Consider the following 12,481-nt stretch of genomic DNA (forward strand, 5'->3'; position numbering starts at 1 on the left):
TAACTCTGATTGAGAGCATCAAGCATTTTCTCACTCTTGAGAAACCTTCACTCACAGAGACTTAAAGTTACTTCTCTACTATGTAACATCGTAGAAATGGAAATTTTAATGGGAAGTGGCACAAAAAGGAAATGCTTATGCCCCAAATCGCACTTATTCCTAACAATTTACCATTTCGCTTTAAAAGTGTACAATTCCCAGTGACCTTACTTTTTGCCATAACCATAAACGAAACGCAAGGCCAGTTGCTGCGTCTTGTGGGTGTGGAGTTTAAGTTTCAGTTGCTATAAACCGAAGGTAATGGATCAGTGTGGCTTTAGCAATTGTGCAGATAGCCTCGCAGATGTATGCGCGAACTGTACCGTCAGATTAATATGGTACTTTATTCAGTGTGGTGCAATTACAAATAATGATTACTGATTAATAAACCTTGGATAGTACTTGCACAACTGTTCAACTTCGCATAGTAGTCCATGATTCAGCTTGAGGAGTAGCTGGATTTGAAGAGAAATCGGTCATCAACAGTGGTGTAACAATGAGTGGTGAACTCAGCGTAGCGGTAGTCAGTGTATCTGAAGAAATGGAAGAGGCCATTGATGATGAGAAAAATTCCGACGTGTGCTTCTCGTCTTCGTACAGCTGCCCATGCAGAGGTAACAGCAAATTAGCTATCAGATCTCTTTTAAGCCTGTCACAAAGTTTTCGTAAACCAGGGAGTACAGATTGAAACATAATCCAGTCAGCCTCTCGGAGACGGCAATAACCTCGAGTGCGGCACCTAGCTGCCAACCTCATCGTGGATAACATTGAACATATCTCACGTATTTTCTGGAGAATGGAAAGAGTCACCGCTCTCCTTCCATCGTTAAGAACAATTTCGTTACGTTAGCTATATTTCGTACGCGACACTCTGCAACATAAAACCCATGAAACGTAAACTTACCAGCGACTACATTCCTCACTGCAAACTTCCCTAAATATGTCCGATGGTTTAATTATTTGCGATGTATCACAATAACTGTCGACAACAATGAAAAGCTGTGTCACACTGTAAGATGTGGAAAAATCAGGTTTTCATTTATTTTTTCTTGCCAGATAGTTTCCTCATAATCGAAACAAAAAGACTGCACATCGAAGAGCGCCCGCGAACCTCGAAACAGAGGTTTTTAATTTTTCACACGTAAAGTACAAGTTTTACTGTGAGAATTAACTACAAAGGCAGATGTAACTTTGCCTTATCTACATCAAACTTTTTTTAGGTACATCAGATGACTAGAAATTTCGCTCACCGTTTACCGTACGACGCGCGTGGAGCGACCAGCACTGCCTATTCCGTCGGGCTATACGAAAGAGACAATGTGTCGGTGTCGCATCGCTGTCGTACCAGTGTGAACCAATTACGTCTATGCGCTCCGCCGATGCGGGTTGCTTTTTCGTCGAATCGCGACTCAAATCGCGTATCATACCGCATATACAGAAGAATAGAAAAGAAAACTGATGATCTGTTAGATGACAATCTGTTTGGATTTAGGAAAGGGAGCGCCACCAGAAAGGTAGTTCTGACGTTGCCGTTGAAGACCGGCGCTATGCAATATGTACGAGAACCAAGAGGGAGCAGTAAGAGTGGAAGACCAAGATTGTGCTCGGATTAAAACGGATGTAAGACAGGGATGTAGTCTTTCATCCCTGCTGTTTAATCTGTATGCCGAAGAAGCAATGACGGAAATAAAAGAAAGATCCAAGAGCGGGATTAAAATTCAAGGTGAAAGGATATCAATGTTCAGATTCGCTGATATCATTGCTGTTCTCAGTGAAAGTGGAGAAGAATTACAGGGCCTGCTGAGTGGAATCAACAATGTAATGAGTACAGAATGTGGACTGAGAATGAACCGAAGAAAGACGAAAGTAATGAGAGATATCAAAGATGAGAACTGCGAGAAACTTAACATCAGAATTGAGGATCAGGAAGCAGACAAAGTTCAGGAATTCTGCTACCTAGGCAGCAAAATAACACATGACGAACGGAGTAATGAGGATATAAAAAGCAGAGTAGCACAGGCAAAAGTGCCATTCCTGGCCAAGGGAAGTCTACTAGTATCAAACACAGGCCTTAATTTGAAGGAGAAATTACAGTGGATGTAGGTTTGGAGCACAGCATTGTATAGTAGTGAAACATTGCACTGTGGGAGTTGAAGCATTGGGGATGTGGTGTTATAAAAGAATTTTGAAAATTAGATGGACTGATAAGGTAAGGAATGAGGAGGTTCTCCGCAGAATCGGCGAGGAAAGGGATATATGGAAAAAACTGAAGTCAGGATCATAGGACATATGTTAAGACGTTTGGGGACAACTTCCATGGTACTAGGGGGAGCTGTAACGGGTGAAAACTGTAGAGAAAGACAGATTAGGATACATCCAGCAAATAACTGAGGACGTAGGTTGCAAGATGAAAAGTTTGCCACAGGAGAGTAATTCGTGGCGGGTCGCATAAAACCAATGAGAATACTGATGATGAAAAAAAAATGTACATCAGTGTGGACAGCGCCAATGGTTACCGCTTGGCGCTAACAGGCATGAGCGTCTCAAAGCAAGGTGCGTACCGCAGCCAGCATCGTTATCTTACGGTCGAGAGCAGAGCCCATGACCTCTGGCGCGGAGAAAGCGTTCCAGGCGGGAGGCAGTAGGCACTGCGAATCCAGCGTACAACACCTTAGGTTGCAAGTGTTCGTCCTATAAATAACTGGTTGTGCGAACACAAGCACAGAAGAGTCGTGTCGCAGCGGCAACAGTAAGGGCACGTAGCTACAGAAATAGATACAGACGAACCTCGATAATTTCAAGTTCAAGGGATATCTGAAAAAGTTCGAATAATCGAGAGTTCGACTGATCAAGTAGAAACAAGAAAAAGTCTAACAATAGCCGTACACTTCGAATTATAAATATTAACATACAGTGCGTGGCAGAGGTTGCTTAGCACGGTACCACATTACTTTTTTGCCCTTCCAATGGCGCATGGAGCGCGGGAAGACTGAATACTTAAACGTCACTGTGCGTTCTGTTATTAGGCTAATCACTAATCGGTCCCTACATGAGTGATACACAGGAGGCTGAAGAATATCTCTAAATTCTTCACTTAATACTGGCAACGGCCTTGCCACAGTAGAAACACCGGTTCCCATCAGATCACCGAAGTTAAGCGCTGTCGGGCGTGGCCGGCGCTTGGATGGGTGACCAAACGGACCACCATGCGCTGTTGCCATTTTTCGGGGTGAAAGCCTCGTGATGCCAATTGAGGAGCTACACGACCGAATAGTAGCGGCACCGGTCACTGAAAACCATCATAACAACCGGGAGAGCGGTGTGCTGACCACATGCCCCTCCTATCCGCATCCTCGGGTGAGGATGACACGGCGGTCGGATGGTCCCGATGAGCCACTTGTGGCCTGAAGACCGAGTGATTGTTTGCTTTTCACTTAATACTGTTCCTGAAATGCTGTAAGTAGGCTTTCGCGGCGTAACTTCCGATTTTCTCCAGGAGTCTGCCAATTCAGTTTTCTCCAGCGTTTCCGCGACGCCTCCCGTGACTCAAACATGTCACCGTTCGTGCTGGTCTTCTTTGCATGTCTTCAATATTCTCTGTTAGACTTATCTGATGTAGGTCCCATATACTCGGGCAATATTCTAAGACGCGACGCGCATGTCTCTTGGAAGGAATCTCGTTCGTAGACCGATTGCATTTTACCAGTACCCTGCCAAATACACCGAAGTCTGCTACCTACAACCGAGCCGCGCTGATCGTTCCGGAGATGTTCGGTGAGGGTAGATAGGACATTGTTTCTGTGGTTGTGTTGCTGCCGAGAAACTACCTGTCTCAAGAAAGATTGTGCACCATCATTACCTTGGAAGGGGGGGGGGGGGGAGGCGGTGGCAGTAGCTTTTAGGGAACGTGGCGTTATGGTTTATGATGTAATGTTGATACTGAAATTTCGTCGGATGTGAACTGAAAGATATCACCGAAATATAAAAGATCGTGGAAGCATGAGCCGCAATTTTAGTTATTTTGCCAGAACGTGGGAATTGGCTAAGACAATTGCTAAAATACGTTTCGAACACTGAAACGATTGTTTCCAAATTTCGCAACTTTTGCTGATCTTATGACACTAGTTTTTTTTTCCAAAGCTGTTGCGTAGTTCCACTATCATTGGCCAAGTCTGTGCTGCGTCTCGCTACGTCCTATTTGACGCGAAGGACGGGAGAAGCGTGCTATTACTAGTCAAGTAAGCTTTTGCCTTTGTGAGCTTTGCGTTTGGCATCACGATATGGAAACGCTTATTGGCTAATTGCTTATCGGGACGAGGAATCGTTTGTGACGACTGGATTGAGTCAAATGTGTCGCCTTACTCGTATGCTTGAACATAACGGCCATTCCAGTCCACTATTCTAGTAAATCATAGGATGGCACAGTGGCACACTAATTTACGAAGTCAAATCAGTAGTGCAGCCGAGAGAGAGAGAGACACGTTGAACAAAGGCGTAAACACAATAATGGTTAAGCAACGCAGCGCTTCAACTGTCCAGCGCATCCATTAATGAGATATTGCGCAGTCAGAAAAGCGTTTTTCGGCACTTGCGTCAGTCTGTATATTGTTTTTTATATCTGTCAGCAAAATAGTAACTACAAATAAAACATTGTGTATTGGAATGAATATTTTTGTTCTTAGATAACGTCGGTATTGTATGTCGGAGAGAGTTCAATGATATTTGATATCAAGAGAAACAAATGCGAATTACAGAGATAATAAAAAAGAAAGTCATTACCGATCCAACACCCTTCTGCCCCAATTTGTCGGTCTTAATCACTACTAAGCAAAGCGTCAGTTGAATGACGGCAACAGTAAGGGCACGTAGCTACAGAAATAGATACAAGGATTTGTGGAACAACTCTTGTACAGTGAAACGACTCGAGTTCAAATTCGTCAGGTGAGCGGTGCCAGTTTTTTATGAAACGGCAAAAGCTCAACGCTCATTGACGGCTTGGAAGGATAAAACACGTAAAGCGGAACTCCGATTGAACGCTTTCATAATATGCTGAACGAAAGCAAGCACGACATATAAATAGAGTGGCACAGGTCGTCAAGCTCTCCGTCTGAGAGTGAACATCAATCATCTAAATAGCCAAACCTTCACGTCTTCTTCTGCAGGGTAGCAAATAGGACAAATTTTTGTCTGCGGTTTAATCTCTCTTCCATAAGCAGTAATTATATCAACATTGTGCTAATTAACGCGACAGATGGCAGCCGAAGGGTGCGAGTTAAAATTCATAGTGGGCATCTGTGTTGTTATATCCTGTCTGGCCGTCGTCCAGGTTTAGTGCTATCGTAATGTTGACGGCTGTGGACCACTCTGATGAGATGGCGGTACATGACTTTCACTGCGTGGCTTTGTTTACACGTCGTGGTGCCAACAAAGCTAATATTGGTAAGCTTCTGTTAACACGTTGCCGGTAACAGGACATCTGAGATGGTGCTGACACGAATTTTTTTATTATTATTAGTGATCCACGTATTCTGCTTTTAGTTAAGTTCCTGCGCACTTTTCAGTGAATGTTGAGGGTTTCTTACTCTTCAAATAGACATTTAAATACATAATTAAGAAAGCGAGTTACACCGAACGTATGTCATTATTAGGAGAGACAGTATATAAACAGTTTACTTTCTGTACTAAGCACGCTATGCTAACGCTGGCATTAAGAAGCACCGTAAAACTGGGATGAGGGAATTCGGTACCAGTGAGAATAGTTTCACATTAGAAAATGGAGAAGAAGGACAGGAAGTTCCGGATTTGACATGCCTATGAACTTTCTTATAGGATAAAATGTATTATCACTTGTGGGGCCTGTTTAGCGCATCTTTCTTTTATTTACCGAGCACAACGAAACAAAAGGTATGTTATTACGGGGCCTTAGTACCTAGCCAATGATCATATATTAGGACACATCGGTAAGTGATATTACTAGGTTTTCTTTATGTTCACTGTAATGACGACGTACATATTACGTAATCAACCAACCCAAGTGGCATATCTTCTCGCCAAGGGTCTAATTATTATGTACTAAGTTTGCAGGACCAGTCGACTACGAACCAAGAAAAGTAATACCCTAACATTCCGATCACCGTCGTATTAGATGTTGCAAGATCGTGTTTTAATTTCTTACAAACGACGATTAAATGTTGCTACTGAGCTGTGACATCACTACGTATTATAAATTAAAGTCTCCCACCGCCTCTTTATATGTGAAGGCTAATCTCAAGAACTGTTGTAGGGACTGTGGTACGGTTTTCACTAATAAATTCACGAGGAAGATTTGTGTGCATAATTTATAAACAGTCGTGCAAAATTGACTGAACTATGATGTTCGTCGATTAAGCCGTGCACCTTGAGAACTTTCCTGGCGTACGCTGCTTAAATCGTTTAAGTTACACCACAATTAGGTGCTAATTTTCAGTGGTCTGTAAACAAAATTACCGCTCCGCCGCCCGCAAATACTTAATGCTGCCAGTACGAAGCGAGGCGGCTCGCTAGTAGCTGTTATTCTAAAATTTGTCGTTACGACAATGCCAGTTGTCATACAAAACGTCAGACGATTATTTGACGGGCAAAAACATCAAATTGATGTCTCATTGCCCTTAGGCATCGGATGTACCGCCAAACGACTTCTTTCTGTTCACTTACATCAGATAAAAATGACTGAACAACAAATCTGATCACTTCAAGAAGCTGTTGTATGCTTTTAACACCATGTTTCTGAGACAGCAACTGTTACGAAAGGACAGAAGTGTATAAATCCCACATACGAATGTTTTGAGAAACAAGAAAACGATCTGTACAGAAAAAAGTTTTTCCTCTATTGTTGTTGTAAACACGTTACAGGTGGCGGCCGTATTGTTGGGTTATATGCTGATATACGGCACGAGGTGGCGCATGGGTTAAGATACTGCAGCAACATTTGAGAGGAACCTGGTTGAGATCCCCATCTGACGACGTTTTTTGTGATTTCCCCAAATCCATTTAGGCGAATATTGGAATGTTTCCTTCATAGAGCCTTGATCTTCTTTTCTACCTTGAACTTGATGAGCCATGCTCCGTATCCATTGGTCTCGACATGGACACGTGTCACGTCTTATGGAAAATTTGTACGCTGAAACCACGGTTTACCTTTCGAAATGCACTAACTGGTTGAGCATAGGTGCAAACGTTGTCCCTGACACGTTAGGTACAAACGTTGTCCTTGAATTAAAACATAGGGATGCAGGCCTCAAGAGTACAGTACATTCACATCTGTGTTTTGCGAATTACTGTGAAGTACTTCTTATTGCACCACATACTAAGGACTCTTCGTGTTCCATTCACGAGATAAGCGTGGGAAGAACCTGCGAGCGAACTGCTGTTCCCAAATTTTATTTTCAAGATCTCTGCGGGACAGGTAAGGGGCCAAAGGACATTTACCGCTGAACTACAGTTCAATGGATGTGAGGCTTCTTTCTTCGAGTGTCTTCCAGGTAACGTTTTTCTACATTTCTGTTACTCTCCCTCGCCAGTCAGACAAGCCTGCGACCATGCACACAGCTGTTCCCTGTATATGATTAATGTCATGGGACGTATGCATTAGAGCAATACGCAGTACACGTGTTTTGTACCGACCTGATGTAGTTCCCATACATTTAAGCAGTATTCGAGTATTGGTCGTGTAAGTCTTTTCGTACGAACGCTCTTTTGAAGATAAATTGCAGTTTCCTAGCGTGGCTTCGCATTTGATTTTTCTACAGATGAGCATCAATGGGAGTTCCACATCATATTTGTAGACATAGTTACTTCCCATTATTTGTTGACACGATTGACTCTTTAATGCTGTAGTCAAAGCACATATTACACTTCTTTACTGACACACACACACACACACACACAATTTTTTCAGTTTCGTGTGGAACAATGTTTAGCTCCAATCCCGCAGTTCCGACCGAGGTTCTCAGAACCTGTAATGCCTTTCCTTTTATTGCCAATTTGAAACCCCAGAACTAGTTCGCCTAGTAATTGGCCGAAACGAATCGTACCTCTATAATGGATCGATTTCAAACAACCCGCTCTGCAGGGGAAAAAAAAAACATAGTCAAAGCATAGCAGGCTTTTACTTTTCGTGAAGCGCACAACTTCACTATAGCAGATTCATCTCCAGGTTCAACCAATTTGTGCATTTCGAAAGGTAAACTGCGGTTTCAGCGCACAAATTTTCCATAAGACGAAGCACGTGTCCACTAGAAACCGTGATCGCATGTTTAAAAAATTAAACAAGAAAATAAAATCGTGTAAAAGTTCCAAAAATAACGAGACACTGGTCCAGTTGTTTCAAGAACAATAGGAAACCACACATCGGAAGTCGGAACCAGGCGTTCCTGAATACGACTCTGGCGTCTCACAGCTGATTACGTATCGTTTGAAGAATTAAACAAGAAAGTAAAATCGTGTAACAGTTCAATTATAACGAGACACTGGCCCAGTTGTTTCAAGAACACTAGGAAAAATCACACATCGTAAGTCGGAACCAGGCGTTCCTGAATATGACTCTGTCGTCTCACAGCTGATTACGTATCGTTTGAAAAATTAAACAAGAAAGTAAAATAGTGTAACAGTTCAATTATAACGAGACACTGGCCCAGTTGTTTCAAGAACACTAGGAAAAATCACACATCGGAAGTCGGAACTAGGCGTTCCTGAATACGACTCTGGCGTCTCACAGCTGATTACGTATCGATTTACTGATGTACGTACAGTTTCTAACCGCGAGAGTCAACACACCCACGATATAACCTAAAAAACGTAGAAGCACACACATGCAAACAAGCAACACTGTGCAAACACATTCGCCTCTGGATGTAACTAGTATCACGATTGTTTTCCCCCACACAGAAGCATCACGCAGGAGGTGTGAACCGACAGCCTTCTAGGGGCAAGATTTGTTGACACACAGGAGAGGGCAGGGTGGCACTGATTTGCGTCGCACACGCGTAACCGGGCAAGCGGCCGCAGGCGCACGTGTTCGCCGGCTACTCACAGGCTGAAGAGCACGCCAAGAGCCTTGGTGAACAGCCCCATGGTGGCTGCGGCACTGAGCCGTCTGCGACGGCGCTCCGTGGGGCGGCGGAGGTGGCCGACCGCTGGAGGGGCGCCGGGCAGGGTGGGGGGAGGGGGGGTGGAGGGGCGGCGCAACCCACAACACAACACAGCCCAGCACGCCGGCACGAGCGCCGCCGCCGGTATTAATACGCCACAAAATACGACCAAAAAAAGCGGACCGCTGCTTCCCATTCACTCTCGGCAGCGCTCACATGTGCGCCTCGCTGTCACCGCTACGGATACAGAACATCCGGCAGACCGTAACTACTCGAGTGCCACGTGAGGGCTACGAGAATTCACAGATTTGATGCCCTCCGGGCATAGTGATGCACATGTTTTTGTTATTGTTGTGATCTTCAGCTCGAAGACGGGTTTAATACGGCTCTCCTTCAACTGTGGTCCTACGAGAAAGAAAATAGGAATAACCCATTGAATTACAGAACCATATCACTGACCCTAATTTGCAGTAAGATTTTGGAGCAGAAAGCAGGTGTTGACAGATGTGAAAATTACCGAACTATCAGTTTAATAAGTCACAGCTGCAAAATACTAACGCGAATTCTTTACAGACGAATGGAAAAAGTGGTAGAAGCCGCTCTGGGGGAAGATCAGTTTGGATTCCGTAGAAATGTTGGAACACCTGAGGCAATACTGACCGTACGACTTATCTTAGAAGCTAGATTAAGGAAAGGCAAACCTACGTTTCTAGCATTTGAAGACTTAGAGAAAGCTTTTGACAACGTTGACTGGAACACTCTCTTTCAAATTCTGAAGGTGGCAGGGGTAAAATACAGGGAGCAGAAGGCTATTTACAATTTGTACAGAAACCGGATGGCAGCTATAAGAGTCGAGGGGCAGGAAAGGGAAGCAGTGGTTGGGAAGGGAGTGAGACAGGGTTGTAGCCTCTCCCCAATGTTATTCAATCTGTATATTGAGCAAGCAGTAAAGGAAACGAAAGAAAAATTCAGAGTAGGTATTAAAATCCATGGAGAAGAAATAAAAACTTTGAGGTTCGCCGATGACATTGTAATTCTGTCAGAGACAGCAAAGGACTTGGAAGAGCAGTTGAACGGAATGGATAGTGTCTTGAAAGGAGGGTATAAGATGAACATCAACAAAAGCAAAACTGGAATGTAGTCGAATTAAGTCGGGTGATGCTGAGGGAAATTAGATTAGGAAATGAGACACTTAAAGTAGTAAAGGAGTTTTGCTATTTGGGGAGCAAAGTAACTGATGATGGTCGAAGTAGAGAGGATATAAAATGTAGACTGGCAATGGCAAGGAATGCATTTCTGAAGAAGAGAAATTTGTCAACATCGAGCATAGATTTAAGTGTCAGGAAGTCGTTTCTGAAAGTATTTGTATGGAGTGTAGCCATGTATGGAACTGAAACATGGACGATAAAGAGCTTAGACAAGAAGAGAATAGAAGCTTTCGAAATGTGGTGCTACAGAAGAATGCTGAAGATTAGATGGCTAGATCACATAACTAATGGGGAGGTATTGAATAGGACTGGGGAGGAGTTCGTGGCACAACTTGACTAGAAGAAGGGATCGGTTGGTAGGACATGTTCTGAGGCATCAAGGGATCACCAATTTAGTATTGGAGGGCAGCGTGGAGGGTAAAAATCGTAGAGGGAGACCAAGAGATGAATACACTAAGCAGATTCAGAAGGATGTAGGCTGCAGTAGGTACTGGGAGATGTAGAAGCTTGCACAGGATAGAGTAGCATGGAGAGCTGCATCAAACCAGTCCCAGGACTGAAGACCACAACAACAACAACAACAACATACTGCACTCGAACATTATGAATCACCTTGAAGAAAATGACTTGTTGATACATAGCCAATACGGATTCAGGAAATATCGTTCTTGTGCAACGCAGCTAGCTCTTTATTCCCATGAAGTAATGAGGGCTGTCGACAAGTGATCTCAGATCGATTCTATATTCCTAAATTTCCAGAAGGCTTTTGATACCGTTCCTCACAAGCCACTATTAATCAAATTGTGTGGATATGGAGAATTGTCTCAGATGTGTGACTGGATTCGTGATTTCCTCTCAGAGAGGTCACAGTTGGTAGTGATAGACGGTAAATCATCGAGTAAAACAGAAGTGATATCTGGCGTTCCGCAAGGTAGTGTCATAGGCCCTCTGCTGTTCCTGATTTACGTAAGTGATCTAGATCTAGGTGATAATCTGAGCAAAATTCAAATGGCTCTGAGCACTATGGGACTTAACTTCTGAGGTCATCAGTCCCCTAGAACTTAGAACTACTTAAACCTAACTAACCTAAGGACATCACACACATCCATGCCCGAGGCAGGATTCGAACCTGCGACCGCAGCGGTCGCGCGGTTCCAGACTGTAGCGCCTAGAACCGCTCGGCCACTACGGCCGGCGATAATCTGAGCAGCCCCCTTCGATTGTTTGCAAATGACGCTGTAATTTACCGTCTAGTAAAATCATCAGACGATGAATTCCAATTACAAAATGATTGAGAGAATTTCTGTATGGTGCGAAAAGTGGCAATTGGCACTAAACAAAGAGAAGTGCGAGGTCATCCACGTGGGTACTAAAAGAAATCCGATAAATTTTGGGTATACAATAAATCGCACAAATCTAAGGGCTGTTAATTCGACTAAATACCTAGGAATTACAATTACGAGCAACTTAAACTGGAAAGACCACGTAGATAATATTGTGGCTAAGGCGAAACAAAGACTGCGCTTTGTTGGCAGAACACTTAGTAGATGCGACAAACCCACTAAAGAGACAGCCTACATTACACCTGTTTGTCCTCTGGTGGAATATTGCTGCGCGATGTGGGATCCTTACCAGGTAGGATTGACGGAGGACTTGGAAAAAGTGCAAAGAAGGGCAGCTCGTTTCGTGTTATCGCGCAATAGGGGTGAGAGTGTCACTGACATGATACACGAGTTGGGGTGGCAGTCACTGAAACAAGTACGGTCTTCTTTGCGGCGAGATCTATTTACGAAATTTCAATCACCAGCTTTCTCTTGTGAATGCGAAAATATTTTGTTGACACCCTTCCACGTAGGGAGAAATGATCATCATAATAGAATAAGAGAAATCAGAGCTCGAACGGAAAGATTTAGGTGTTCCTTTTTCCCATGCGCCATTCGAGAGTGGAATGGTAAAGAAGTAGTATGAAAATGGTTCGATGAACGCTCTGCCAGGCACTTAAGTGTGAATTGCAGAGTAACCATGTAGATGTAGATGTAGACTGTGACCCTGCGCCTCTACAACAATAAATTATTCGCCGCCAGTTATGACGATCAAACGCTCGAG

At 43.6% G+C, this 12,481-nt stretch overlaps 1 protein-coding gene and 1 pseudogene across 1 annotated transcript in view; one reads left to right on the forward strand and one right to left on the reverse strand.

Annotated features, from left to right (window-relative positions):
• LOC124607039 (E3 ubiquitin-protein ligase HECW2-like) overlaps positions 1-12,481 on the reverse strand; it is a 194,804-nt gene that overhangs the window by 39,756 nt on the left and 142,567 nt on the right. The window lies entirely within an intron of this gene.
• On the forward strand, positions 3,142-3,259 carry LOC124608136 (annotated as a pseudogene).

The sequence above is a fragment of the Schistocerca americana genome, chromosome 3 (assembly GCF_021461395.2).
Source record: "Schistocerca americana isolate TAMUIC-IGC-003095 chromosome 3, iqSchAmer2.1, whole genome shotgun sequence".
In the NCBI taxonomy this organism is placed as follows: Eukaryota; Metazoa; Arthropoda; class Insecta; order Orthoptera; family Acrididae; genus Schistocerca; species Schistocerca americana.